The sequence below is a fragment of the Rutidosis leptorrhynchoides genome, chromosome 6, assembly GCF_046630445.1.
Source record: "Rutidosis leptorrhynchoides isolate AG116_Rl617_1_P2 chromosome 6, CSIRO_AGI_Rlap_v1, whole genome shotgun sequence".
NCBI classification, from domain to species: Eukaryota; Viridiplantae; Streptophyta; class Magnoliopsida; order Asterales; family Asteraceae; genus Rutidosis; species Rutidosis leptorrhynchoides.
The window spans coordinates 66234192-66250171 of record NC_092338.1 but is presented as its reverse complement, the minus strand read 5'-3'; the positions used below and the strand labels follow the sequence as shown (position 1 = coordinate 66250171).

The window sequence follows — 15980 nt, the reverse complement described above, 5'->3', positions numbered from 1 at the left end:
GAAGAAGGAACAGTTAAATCAGAATCATCTAGTGATCCGGATTCAACTAGTCAAGATATGGCAGATCCAGAACCTCAAACTATGGAAGACCGGATGAGTGTCACACGTACGGGCCAAGGTCATGCCATTACTCAACCAGAAGTTAGACCATCAAATTTTGAAATCAAAGGACAAATCCTACACATGGTTACTAATCAATGCCAATTCGGTGGTACAGAAAAAGAAGATCTAAAAGAACATCTTCGAACCTTTGATAGAATTTGTACCCTATTTAAAATCGGAGAAATTGAGGATGAAACGATCTATCTTATGTTGTTCCCTTGGACTTTAACCGGGGAAGCTAAAGATTGGTTAGAATCATTACCTGAAGGAGCAATTGATACATGGGATGTCTTAGTGGAGAAATTTCTTCAAAGATTCTTTCCTGCATCTAAAGCCATAAGACTTCAAGGAGAAATTGCCACATTCGCGCAAAAGCCAAATGAAACGTTATTTGAGGCGTGGACAAGATTCGGAAAGATGTTGAGAGGATGTCCTCAACACGGTTTATACACTTTCCATATAGTTCAAATATTCTATAAAGGCGTAGACGTCGCTACAAGAAAAGACATCGATACAGCTGCTGGTGGTTCCATTATGAAGAATACCGCTACCAAAGCTCACAAGATTATTGATAAAACAGCCTCCCACTCGCATGAGTGGCACCAAGGGAAATATATCTTACATTCATCCAAAGTAGCTAGAGCCGATTCTAGCCATGACTTTGATTCCATTTCCGCAAAGTTAGATTCTTTCGAAAGAAAATTGGAAAAGATGATTAAAGATATTCACACAATAAGAATCAGTTGTGAGCAGTGTGGAGGACCACATTTAACAAAAGATTGTCTCAGTGTTGAACAAACAATGGAACAAAGAGAGAATGTTTCATACCTAAACCAAAGGCCGGGAAATAATTATCAAAATAATTATCAACCGCCAAGACCAAACTACAATCGAAACGTTCCTTACAATCAAAATGCCCAATAAAATAACCAACAAGGTCCTAGCAATCAGCAAAGACCTGGTTATATTAAATCACCACAAACCGATGAGAAAAATATAAATTTAGAAGACTTGGTTCTAAAGCTAGTTGAATCCCAAACGCAGTTTGTTACATCTCAGAAACAAACTAATGAACAAAATGCTCAAGCATTTAGAAATCAACAAGCTTCAATCCAAAATCTGGAACAAGAAGTAAGTAACCTAGCAAGGTTAATTGGTGAAAGAAAACTGGGGAGTCTACCTAGTGATACAAATGTTAACCCCCGAAATAAAATAGCTAAAGCTATTATCACCAGAAGTGGTATAACACTTAAACCACCTGAAATGCCAATAATTTCCGATAACTCTATTCCTAATTCACAGGCACCAGAGCCTGAAAAAGAGAAGGAAACTGAACCGGTAGTTGAAAAGGTTAATTAAGATAACATAGTTAAGGCAAAGCCTTATGTTAAACCATATCAACCACCACTTCCATACCCGAGTAAATTGAGAAAAGAAAGACTTGAAGCCGAGCAATCCAAATTCTTGGATATGTTTAAACAGATAAATGTCAATCTTCCTTTCATTGATGTAATTTCAGAAGTGCCAAGATATGCTAAATTTCTGAAAGATCTAATCACAAATACAAGAAAATGGAAGAACTCTCGGCTGTCACAATGAATGCTAATTGTTCTGCAGTGTTGTTAAATAAGATACCAGAAAAATTATCAGATCCAGGAAGTTTCACAATTCCATGTTTTCTGGGTAGTCTTAGTTCAATAGAAGCATTGGCAGACTTAGGTGCTAGTATAAATTTAATGTCGTATTCATTATATGCTAAACTAGACCTTGGAGATTTAAAACCAACACGAATAAGTATACAACTAGCCGATCGATTAGTAAAATATCCTAGAGGGATAATGGAGAACATGCTAGTTAAAGTTGGTAATCTAGTATTCCCAGTAGACTTTGTTATTCTGGACATGGAAGAAGATTCTCGAGTTCCTCTTATATTAGGAAGACCATTCTTAAACACGGCTAAAGCAATAATAGACGTGTTTGGTAAGAAATTGACCCTAAGTATAGAGGACGAGAGTGTTACCTTTTCTGTTGATAAAGCAATGCAACAACCACAATCTACTGATGATACATGTTATTATGTTCAAACTATAGATTCACATGCAAAATTGTTACAAGAATTTCCTGAATTACAAGGAACAGGATAACGTTCTTTAGGAGAAGGAGATGAACCAATTGATGAAGCTGAAATGTTAGCTACATTAATGGCTAATAAATATGAACCAACAACAGAAGAACTTCAAGTACTAAAAGAGAAAGACAGATATCGATACAAATCATCGATAGAAGAACCACCAACCTTAGAGTTAAAGCCACTTCCAAAACATTTGGAATACGCTTATTTACATGGTAAATCTGAATTACCTGTAATAATCTCGTCTTCTCTTACTGAAAATGAAAAATCTCAACTCATTTCTGTGCTAAAGGCTCATAAATCAGCAATTGCATGGAAAATTCATGACATTAAAGGTATAAGTCCTTCGTATTGCACACATAAAATCCTTATGGAAGAAAATCATAAAACATATGTGCAACGCCAACGAAGACTAAATCCAAATATGCAAGATGTTATTAAGAAAGAAATTATTAAACTGCTCGATGCAGGTTTAATTTATCCAATCTATCATAGTCCATGGGTAAGCCCAATTCAATGCGTGCCTAAGAAAGGTGGCATCACTGTCATCACAAATGATGATGATGAGCTTATTCCTACTAGAACTGTAATAGGATGGCGTGTTTGTATTGATTATAGAAAATTAAATGATGCCACACAAAAAGATCACTTTCCATTACCTTTCATTGATCAAATGTTAGAAAAGTTAGCCGGAAATAGTTTCTATTGTTTTCTTGACGGTTTCTTCGGATATTTTCAAATTCCTATCGCACCCGAGGACTAAGAGAAAACCACTTTCACGTGCCTTTATGGTACTTTTGCTTATAAACGCATGCCATTTGGACTTTGCAACGCCCCTGCAACCTTTCAAAGGTGCATGATGACGATTTTTCACGACATGATAGAAGAATGCATGGAAGTTTTCATGGATGACTTTTCAGTCTTCGGTGATACTTTTGAAACATGTCTAATTAATCTTGAACGAATGCTTATTTGATGCGAGAAATCAAATCTAGTACTTAATTGGGAAAAATGCCATTTCATGGTTAAAGAAGGCATCGTTCTTGGTCATAAAATTTCAAGTAAAGGAATTGAAGTGGATAAAGCTAAAGTAGATGTAATTGATAAACTTCCACATCCCACCAATGTTAGAGGACTTAGGAGTTTTCTAGGGCATGCCGATTTTTACCGACGTTTCATAAAAGATTTTTCTAAAATTGCCACTCCAATGAATAAACTCCTTGAAAAAGATGCTCCATTCATCTTTTCGGATGAATGCATCAAATCTTTTAATATTCTTAAAGAACAAATCACTAATGCACCGATCATGATAACTCCAAACTGGAAATTACCATTCGAACTTATGTACGATGCAAGCGATTTTGCAATGGGAGCCGTTTTAGGTCAAAGAATTGGCAAACAATTTAAACCTATATACTATGCTAGTAAGATGTTAAAAGGAGCACAGACGAATTATACAACTACTGAAAAAGAACTCCTTGCTATTTTCTTTGCTTTTGACAAATTTCGTTCATATCTCGTTCTAGCTAAAACGGTGGTCTATACTGACCATTCTGCCTTTAAATATTTATTTTCAAAACAAGATGCCAAACCACGATTATTCTGTTAGATCTTACTTCTACAAGAATTCGATATTGAAATCCGAGATAAAAAAAAGGAGCAGAAAATCTTGCCGCTGATCATCTTTCTCGTCTTGAAAACCCTGAATTAGAAGTTCTAAATGAATCAGCCATACAAGATAACTTTCCTGATGAATACCTTTTGAAAATTGATTCTAGTGAAATTCCATGGTTTGCTGACTATGCGAACTACTTAGTAAGTGGATTCCTTGAAAAAGGGTTGTCGTACCAAAAACGAAAGAAATTCTTTAGTGATATAAAACACTATTTCTGGAAAGATCCACATTTGTTTAAAAGTTGTCCCGATGGAATAATACGCCGATGCGTATTCGGGAATGAAGCTATACAAATCTTAAATCATTGTCACACAGGACCAACAGGAGGGCATTATGGGCCGCAACAAACTGGAAGAAAGGTCTACGAAGCTGGATTCTATTGGCCTTCAATTTTCTAAGATGCACATCTTCTTTGTAAATCCTATGATGCATGTCAAAGGGCCGAAAAAATAAGTCAACGTGATGAAATGCCTCAAAATGTCATTCAAGTATGTGAAGTTTTCAACATTTGGGGTATTGACTTTATGGGTCCGTTTCCAAAATCTCATAATAATCTCTACATTCTCGTTGCCATTGATTATGTATCTAAATGGGCGGAAGCGCAAGCTCTCCCAACTAATGATGCACGAGCTGTAGTCAACTTCTTAAAACGTCTTTTTGCTAGGTTCGGAACACCGAAAGCTTTAATAAGTGATCGGGGTACTCATTTTTGTAATAATTAACTTGAGAAAGTTCTCAAAAGATATGGAGTAACTCATAAACTCTCAACCGCTTATCATCCACAAACAAGTGGACAAGCGGACAAGTTGAAAATACCAACCGAGCATTAAAACGTATTCTAGAGAAAACTGTAGGAGCAAATCCGAAGGAATGGTCCATGAAATTGGAGGATGCACTATGGGATTTAGAACAGCCTACAAAACTCCAATTGGCACCACACCTTTTAAACTCGTTAATGGAAAAGCATGTCACCTTCCAGTAGAAATTGAGCACAAAGCATTTTGGGCTTTGAAGACATGTAATCTTGATTTGCATGAAGCTGGACGCCTACAGTTAAGTCAACTAAACGAATTAGAAGAATTAAGATATGATGCATATCAAAATTCGTTAATCTACAAGGAAAGAACGAAGAAATGGCATGATAAAAGAATCTGAAGATCAAAAGAATTTAAAGAAGGAGATAGAGTTCTTCTTTTCAATTCAAGATTCAGATTATTTCCTGGAAAGTTGAAATCTAGATGGTCTGGACCATTTATAGTCAAAAGAGTTTTCCCGTACGGAACAATAGAAATGATAAATCAAACGGGATTGAACTTAAAGTTAATGGTCACAGAGTTAAACACTATATTGATGGTCCAATGGAAGTTGACAATGAAGTAATTCACAATTTCAACACCACAGCTAACTAAGTGTGGGGAGATTCAAAAGTTTTAAAGATAATTCTTATGCTTTTTAATGTTAGATATTCTGTTTTCGTGTAGTTTCCGAGAATGGAATCCGATTGGTCTTTTCTACTAGCAGACCCTAAAGAACTAGTCCTCTCCCCCCATTCTGAATTTTTTGTTTTATAGGTTATACACGATGAAGGATTCTTTTGATTTGAACCATGGTCTATTGCTACACGCTCTGATTGCTAAACGCAATAACAACAACCTCCCGAGTGAACTGGTGTCCATGATAAGAAGCAAATGTGACGAAGTAAGAAAAGAATTAAGGAACAATCACAATAATATACATTTCGGTAAAGGAAAATCATCATCCGCAGCAAAAAGAAGAGCACGGCACCTTAAAAGATGTCATAAATGCGGAAAATGGTCACACGAAGAAAAATGTCCGAACAATCAGACATACTCCAATAACGAGTTCGTTACTCTATGCAGAGAAGGACTATTCACGTGCTTACAGGAAAAGTTATTAAATAAACGAGGTTACGCTTATGTAGCAATGATAAACCAAATCGAATGACTCTCCTATGAATCGTTCAGATCAGGTCACTGAGAATTATATCTAGCAGGTAAGTATGTACAATTTTTTTTTTGTTTTTAAACGCTGAACTTTCGCTATAAAGCATTAAATTGATATTCAGTAGCAATAGGTATAATAAACTGAAATTATCATACAAAAATTTAATCCTTCAAATGCGAAATTTACCGTTTATTCATATGGTATAAATATCTTTAATCAATCAACTCAAAGTATTCCAAAATTTCGTTAGGAGTAAAACTAGGTAATATAGCCGAAATTACTTTACCCAAAAGAGGGACGTATATTTTTGTTAATATTTGATTGATTAAAAGTGGGATAAAAGACCAAAAAGATTTTTTTTTATTATTTTTCTTTATTTTTATAAATTAATATATAACTATTAATATATTACTATATTATTTTTATAATTTAATATAAATTTATAAAATTAATATTTATTTAAATTATCTTTATGTTTAAAATTAAATTTTATGCATTTTAAATTTAAGTTTTGTGTGATTTAAAAGACAAAATTTACTTTATTTCATTAAGTTAAAAAATTAATTTCTAAAATTTGTCGTGAGTTAAACACTAGGTCTTGAACCGAAATTGCTTTACCCGAGAGCGGGACGACAAATTTTGTTATCATTATTTTTAATTTTATCGACATAAAGTAACCAAAAAAAAAACCAAAAATATTTTTTGTGTTTATTTGTTTGTTTGTATGTAAATTAGGGTAAAACCGCGCACTTTCAAAGACTGCCAATAAGTTCAGCAAACTAACCAATTTTTGACGAAACATGTAAAAAGAGGTTTTAACTTCCTTTCTATACTATTTGCCCTCATGAATTCTAATTTATTGTCTGATTTCATTGCAAATGAGGACATTGCATGATCTCAAGTGTGGGGAGGGGTTATAATTCTCGGGTTTACACTTAGTTTAATTGACAAAATTTTGTAAAAATTTGAAAAAATTTCAGCTAAATGAATTCAAAATCATGTTTATACATATTTATGAACGATAAAGCTAAGTGATAAAACCGAAATTATCGTTGCCTAAAAAAGGACATAAATTGAGAAACAACCTTAAATGCTAGAATTCATTTAAAAATGAAATAGAGGAGAATAAAAAGGCAAAGAAAAACATAAATAAAAGCTAAGTGTGGGAAGAATTCGCCAAGTTCTTTAAAAACTATCTATCACATGTTTCTGTAAAGTTATTGCAGATACTTTTGCTTTAGACTAAACTAATCAGTTTCACCCGGTTTACTGTAATATAAATATATGAGAAAGATGGATCTACACGATGAATCAATTCCATCATTATAGGAAGTAAAGTCTTTCGAAAAGACACGCGCTTCTTGATTTAGGTCAAGAAGTTGTCATCCAGACCAGCTGTAGGTTGACGAAAAATCTAGAAAAGTCATCTCTAAAATCAGCAGGAAATCCACGGACCTCACCATCAAACAGGGTCGCCAAATGGTCAGACTTATCCTAACCATGAGAGGATCTGTCTCGTAAAATGGGGAGGGCGCCGTGCAAATTAGCTGGATAAGACTAATGAATCAGACCCCCAGAAAGGATAATCTCCTTAAAGATTAAAATCAGCTTTTAAGCCTGATATTACTCAATCCTTGAGATTGACCTTAAAGATTGAGAATTCAAACTCATGGAATTCAATGATATCTAAACTCGAGCTTGAACGAGAAAATATTTTGATTAAAACTAAAACCGATTTGTTTTCTGAAAAACCCATTTTTAATGCGTTCATTACCACTGAACGTAAAATCTTAAGATTTCATCAGAATTCATTAGGTCACCTGAACCAAATCAGGTGTCAACCGTAAGAACGGTGGTTGCATAGCATGGTCGAAGACAGGACCTTGTGCCAGACCGAAAAACTATAGGGTGATCTTTACTATTGCTCCTACCAAGGATAGTAATTGCATCCGACACGTTGTGGACCATAATCATACGCATGTCATTAGACATCGCCTTAACAGTTGCTTGTTCATCGCTTTCCTTTACAACCGGACGGTCGTTTACCGTAAGGTAATATACGGGACAAGTAGACTGGATGTGTGCTTTCCTAATACAAGTTTAGCAAGTGGGTGACACAAAACCGCAAGTTTTGAGCTAAAATTTTAAAATCTGAAACCCACAATCCACAAAAACAATTTTACAAACACCGGTGAAGGGTTATTCCGGAAAACCTGTCTAGGGTAAAATCAAGCTTGAATTTTCAAAAGATGAAATGTTTTCATAAAGATCCAATTTCCTAAAGGATCTAAATTTTTATACTCATGTGGGACTGTAAACCACAAAGTTACTATCATTGTTCATACCGCTGTATAAAAATCACTGATGTATAAAATGTGAAGAATAAAGAAGTGGTTAGTGTGAAGATTCAAGTTCTATATTGCTTGAGGACAAGCAACGCTCAAGTGTGGGAATATTTGATAATGCTACAAACGAACATATATTTCATAGCATTATCCTTCCAGAAAGACAAGCTTTTAGTTGCAATTGTTCTATTTACAAGTGATATTCGTTTAAATAATAAAAGGTGAAGACAAAAGACAGAATCAACGATTTGAAAACGTAAATGGCCAGAATGCTCAAAAGTACAAGTTACAATCCAAGTGGTTAAATTTATTGATGAATAACGTCTAAAAATGACAAGATTACAAGTCGCGGAACGCAAAGTACAAGATATCTCAGCGTACAAAAAGATGTTCAAAAATCCAGAACCGGGACATAAACCGAGTAACAACGTACGACTCAACGGAGCTGAAAGTACAAGTCAACTATGTACAAGAATATAATATAATATATAATTAATTATATATATTAAATTATATATTATTAAATACTAGCAGCTCACATTTTAAAAGATCAAAATATCTGAATTCAGCATGCCATGCGATCGCATGGCCCTGAAATCCAGGCCAGGTCTATAAATTAAAACATTTTCTGGCCGAAATTAACACACATAATTCAATCTCTTCTCCCTCAATATATATATTTATATTTATATTTTAATTATAATTTTAATTTTAAGTTAATAATAAGGTTATTGTAACGAATGTTTTAAAGATTTTTAAGTCGAAACTCTGTCCGTGTAACACTACGCGATTTATATCATTGTAAGTTATGTTCAAGCTTTTTAAATTAATGTCTCGTAGCTAAGTTATTATTATGCTTATTTAAGTCGAAGTAATCGTGATGTTGGACTAAATATTAAGACGGGGTTATTGGACTTTGGACCATAATTAGGGTTTGGACAAAAGACCGACACTTGTGGACACTGGACTATTGACTATTAATGGACTTTATATTTGTTTAACTGAATGATAGTTCGTTAATTTAATATAGAGATTTACAATTTGACGTACCTATAAATAATCCTATATGCCTTATTGGACACGATGGGTGGGATATTTATATTTACTAATAATTGTCCATTTGACTGGATACGGGTATGGATTAATGATCAATGAACCTATTGAAACAGGGGTGAATTATATACAGTGATAATTGGTATAATTGTTAACATAGTATTAAAACTTTGGACTACATACAGTCGATATCCTGGTGTAGTTATTAACAAAGTATTAAGACCTTGTTACAGTTTGGATCCCTAATTAGTTGGAATATTTGACTTCGGGTATAAGGGTAATTTGACGAGGACACTCGCACTTTATAATTATGACTGATGGACTATTTTGGACAAAAACCAAATAGACATATCAAATAATCCAGGACAAAGAACAATTAACCCAGGGTAACAAATTAAAATAAAAACATCAAACATCATGATTACGGAAATTTAAATAAGCATAATTCTTTTATTTCATATTTTCATCGCTATTTTATTTATTGTCATTTATTTTACGCACTTTAATTATTGTCATTTATCTTTACGCTAAAACTTAAAAATTGACAAACTGGTCGTTAAAAGGTAAAAACCCCCCTTTTATAATAATAATATTACTACTTATATATATATATATATATATATATATATATATATATATATATATATATATATATATATATATATATATTTGTATAAAAATATATAGTACGTTTTCAAAATTGTAGCTCCCTGTGGAACGAACCGGACTTACTAAAAACTACACTACTCTACGATTAGGTACACTGCCTATAAGCGTGTAGCAAGGTTTAGGTATATCCATTCTATAAATAATTAAATAACTTGTGTAAATTGTAGTATAAATAATAGTATTTTAATACCCATTTTATATATACCTCGCGACACATCAACATGCTAAAAGTGTCAACACAAAGGTTGGTGAGTTCATAGTTTTAATATTGCGTATAATCTGTATATAAAGGTCGACCACAAGATTTCAGTTGTTTCATACAAATCGTTTATCAAAATATTCTACGAAATTGAGCACCCTGGTAACTAAACTTAACGTATATATAATAAGTACCCCTGTTTTAATATACATACAACCTACATGTACAATACACGTAAACCAACATGTACTAAACTCAAATAGCATACGTCCGCTTTATAGTTCAGGCTAGGGTCTCTATACCTGGAATGGACGGGGATGTCAAGCCCTATGGATCCATATACAACTACTCGCGCCCACCAGTTCTTATAACCGGAAGTTACTAGTTACCAAAGCTAAGGGATTTTCGGTTTAAACTCAATGTAGAATTAAGTATGTACTTGTGTCCATTTCGTAAAACAGTTAATAAAACAGCGCATGTATTCTCAGCCCAAAAATATATGTAAAAAGGGAGTAATGAAACTCACTTTCACAGATTTTCAATTCGTCGAAAATCAGACTTAGCCACGGATCGATTCACGAACCTATAATAATTATATACATATATATCAAAGTATGATAGAAATATATTTACATCATATTTTTATTTACGTGTTGATGATTTAAGTTGTCAAGTTAGTTATCCAACGTTAGTAGTCCAATGTTAGTAGTCCATATATATATAGTCCAAAATATCACCCTGGAATAATCAAGACGTATTGTCTAAGACTCAATCACGACCCATTATATAACTATTGTCTTTGAAGTAATCTCGGCGTATTGTGTACATGTGTCTTACGATTTATCTGACGTATTGTATATGTATTGTCTAAGACTCAATCACGACCCATTGTACAACTATTGTCTTTGAAGTAATCTCGACGTATTGTGTACATGTGTCTTACGATTTATCTGACAAATTGTATATGTATTGTCTAAGACTCAATCACGACCCATTGTACAACTATTGTCTTTGAAGTAATCTCGACGTATTGTGTACATGTGTCTTACGATTTATCTGACGTATTGTATATTGTCTTGGGATTAACCAAGACTAGTATAGTACAAGGAAAATATTCAAGACATGAATAAATACATGTATAATACAGAAAAAGTTAGCTAGGATATGGTTAGTATAGATTTTATAAAAACAATCCCGTAGTCATTTTAGCCATTTTTAACCAATATTGTTTTGCCCATAACTTCTTTGTTACAAATCGGTTTTGAGTGAATCTAATTGCTATGGTTTTGTAATGAACTCTAATGTATAGAACTAAACTGAAAAGTGGTGGTTTATAGTCGGAGTTACAGGTTACAAGTCTATTTATAAAGAATAGTCATATCTGTCGAAAGAACGACACCTTGATGACCATTTTGAAAAAAAAAACCTGTTTCTACTTTGAGTTTAACCACCATTTTTAGATATATTATTATGTTCATATGAAATAACATTTTCTCAGAAAACCAACTTTAAATTCAAAGTTTAAGATAGTTTTTAATTATCAAACCCGAAACAGCCCCCGGTTTTACTATGACGGCGTATGTCCAGTTTTACGGTGTTCTTCGTGTTTTCAAGTTTTAAATCCTTATGTTAGCATATCATATATATATAGTACATGTGTGAAGTTGTTTTTAAAGTTAAGTTAGAAGGATTAAGTTTATTTGCGAACAGGTTTAGAATTAACTAAACTATGTTCTAATGATTACAAGTTATTTTCTTCGAATAAGATAGTTATATATGTAAGAATCGAGCAAGGCTATGAACATGGTTACTACCTTAAGTTTAGTAGCTAAACCTACTGTAAATGACAAGAATTAATCTTGAGCTTCAAAGGATCTTTGATGGCTTGGAAGTTCTTGAAGTAGAATCATGGAATGAAAACAAGTTCAAGTAAGATTACTACTTGATTAAAGATAGTTATATTTTTAGAAATCGAATCAAAGCTTGAATATGAATATTATCTTGATTTAGAATGATAACCTACTGTAAATAATAAGAGTTTCTTGATCTTAGATGATTACTTGGAATGGACTAGAAAGATTGAAAGTAATCTTGCAAACTTGAAAGGATTTTCGAAGTGTTCTTGAAGTGTTCTTCCTATGATAATTATAGCTTGATTCTTGAAGTAGTTTTTGATGAAAATGATGATTAGTTTACTGGAAATTTTGTTCTTGAGGGTATGTGTGTGTTTTGAGAGAGAATTAGAAAGAAAATTAGAAATGAAATGAAGTGAATGGTGAGTGGTGAGTGGTGAGTGGGGTTAAAAGAGTTCTTGTTTTGTTTTCTTGCTCATAAGTCATGATAGTTGTCTAATGATTGGTTTCACATGTTTGTTGACTAATTGAGGGCTGCTAAGAGCTGATCATTTAAGTGTATATACCAATAGTATATACATCTAGAAGCTGGGTATTATACGGGTGAAAATACCGTATGAATACGAGTAGAATTCTTGATGAAAATGAATGGGAATACGATTATAACTATCTTTGTTAAGTATAAGTATTTTTATATATGTCTTTAAGTCTTTCAAATGTGTATTAATACTTCTTAATACATTACGTATATATACATTTTAATTAAGTCATTATTTCGTCGTTAATCGTTACATATATATATTGTTTCGAAACCCTTAAGTTAGTAGTCTCATTTTATGTATATAGTTCATTGTTAATACACTTAATGATATACTTAATTATCATTTTATCATGTTAAACATAATGTATTAATATATATTAATACAATACATATGTATTTATGTTAATTAAGACGTTATTACGTCGATAACCGTTACATATATATCTTGTTTCGAATTCCTTAATTTAGTAGTCTCATTTTATGTATATAACCCATTGTTAATATACTTTATGAGATACTTACTTATCATTGTATCATGTTAAATATATACATATGTTCATATATATAAATCATCATGTCGTTTTTACAAGTTTTAACGGTCGTGAATCGTCGGACAAACTGGGTGGTCAAACGTTTACATAAAATTCGTTTCGATTAATCAAGTCTTAACAAGTTTGATTTCTTAACATGTTGGAAACATTTATATATATGTAAATATCAATCTCAAATATATACATATATTTCTATACATATCTTACTTACAAATAGTGGTTCGTGAATCGTCCGGAAAAGTCGAAGGTTACATGAACATAGTTCCAAATTTTTGAATTTCAACTTAACAGACTTTGCTTATCGTGTCGATATCATATAAATATTAAGTTTAAATTTGGTCAGAAATTTCTGGGTCGTCACAACTTCGACCGTTTCTGCATGTCAAAAGTTTTGCTTATCATTTCTTGTGGAAAATTACCTGCTTATCATTCTTAGTCTAGACACGTCTTACTGCATTGATTGCATGAATAGTGTATAGACAAAATTCATATCTTAGCGTATCTATTACTGTAAACTTTGCCTGACAGCTTCCGAAAGTTCCTCCATAATCTGCGGGTTCCCTTGTACTATATATAGGTATTCTATGTAATTAGAATATCATCCGATATCTGAAAATCATTTCATATTGAAAATCCTTTATATAACCGTGTAAGTTGAATTTCGCTACTAGTTCGAGTTCCTCGGATTCTGACAGTTATTCCGATATGGAGTTCTACCTGAGCTCCGAAAGCAGTGTAACAGGAATGGATCAACCAATTAGCCATCATTAATTCTGGATGAATTGGGGATGGGTTCGTAGTCGACTTAACCAATGGAGATAGGAAGAAGGCGATCCTTTCCACCCACCAAATTTCACTCTTGGCGAAGAACCTGAAGCACTTACCGGCGAACCGGTCTGAAACACCATTTTCACCCTCATTTACAAAATAGCTCGCAACGATTACGTAATATCTACTATTCCAAATCTTATTCACCCCCTTGTTCAAACCGCCAATCATCCCGGAGTAATAGAAGAAGTCAACGAGCTTCGCGCTCGAGTGGTGACTTTGGAGAATATGAAAGGCAACTTGCAGGCATCACAAGCACCACCAGCATCAGCACCAATACCACCAACAACAACATCCGCATCACACGCCTCAACATCACAATCCGTACCTCGAGCATAATCTTCATCCTACATCCCTCATTTTCGTTCTGCATATTGTTCTACATCAACATCATACGCCCCGTAGATACCAAGGAAAACCAACAATGACAAACGATGAAATATTGATTCATAACTTCATTGGAGAAATATTCCACAGCGATTATGTAATCTCTAAAGTCTTAGAGATTATTTATTCTAGTTCTAACCGTAGATCAGATGGATGGAGGGATAGGAATGATAGAGGGTATAGTAGAAACCCTGACAAAGAATGATGTGTGACTTACAAGCTAGACTTATTATACAAGCACTACCAGCAGAACTGTCAGCATCACCAGCAGTATCACCAGCAACATCTGCAGCACCACAAGCTCCACAAGCTCCATGACCACCGTAGATATCAATAAATATTAACTCATTCTTTTCAAGGAATTTATATGTATATTTTATATATATAAATTTTGGAACCATAATTTATCTTTTTGTACTAAGCTATTACGTATGAATTTTTAAAGGGTAGATACTACTCGGTTAATTCATATTACTAATATGCTATGATGTACATCCTTCTTTAACAACTTAACAATCATTAACTATAATCTCTGCTTCAGCTCAATAAATTCTATTTCATAATAAACCAAGTGTATTATTCAATTACATGTTTGATTTTACACTTTCATTTCCAATGTACTTGAAACCTTCTAGAAAACATCATTTGTGCCTTGCGAGTTCACAAGAATTCCACGAGCACCAACATCTTTCACCGAGGAATGTCAATAAGAATAAATAATGATGTATCGATTACATTAGTGAAATACTCCGCGAAGATTATGTAATCTCTAATGTTTTAGAGACGATTTATTTCTAGTTCCAGCCGAAAATCAAATGAGTTTGATATTATATTAACTCATTAAATCTGTATTACATCTGAAGAAAATATACATATGATAATGCTAAAAACGAACATATATTTCATAGCATTATCCTTCCAGAAAGACAAGCTTTTAGTTGCAATTGTTCTATTTACAAGTAATTATCGTTTAAATAATAAAAGGTGAAGACAAAAGGCATAATTGACGATTTAAAGACGCAAATGACCAAAAAGCCCAAATGTACATGATACAATTCAAGTGGTTCAATTTATTGATGAATAACGTCTAAAAATGATAAAAGTACAATTCGCGAAATGCAAAGTACAAGATATCTAAGCATACGAAAAGGCGTTCAAAAATTCGGAAGCGACACATGAACCAACTATCAACGTACGACTCAACGGAGCTAAAATTACAAGTCAACTATGCACGAGAATATAATATAATATTTAAATAATTACTTAAATATTATATTATTTAATTTATGTCGGCAGCCCACGTACTTAATCTTGAATGAGCTGGATCAGGGCCCTTCGCCATCGCGGAGCTCCAAGGCTTAAAACCTTCGCGATCGCGGAGCTTACAAAATCAGAAATGCCTATAAAAGGCACAAGCTTCTGCCGAATCCATTGCACCATTTCTCTATCTTTTTCTCTATTATATATTTATAATATATATTTATATTTATAATATTAATTTTAATTTAAGTTTAATAATAATTGTAACGAATATTTTATGACTTTTAAAGTCGAAGCTCTGTTCGTGTAACACTACGCGATTTATAATCATTGTAAGTTATGTTCAACCTTTTTAAATTAATGTCTCGTAGCTAAGTTATTATTATGCTTATTTAAATCGAAGTAATCGTGATGTTGGACT

At 33.1% G+C, this 15980-nt stretch overlaps 1 non-coding gene across 1 annotated transcript; it reads right to left on the bottom strand.

Moving 5' to 3' along the window:
* Window positions 1–441: 441 nt before the first annotated feature.
* LOC139856441 (small nucleolar RNA R71) lies at window positions 442–548 on the bottom strand. Its single transcript, XR_011761923.1, has one exon. It is a non-coding gene; the product is annotated as a small nucleolar RNA R71 (small nucleolar RNA).
* Window positions 549–15980: the final 15432 nt, after the last annotated feature.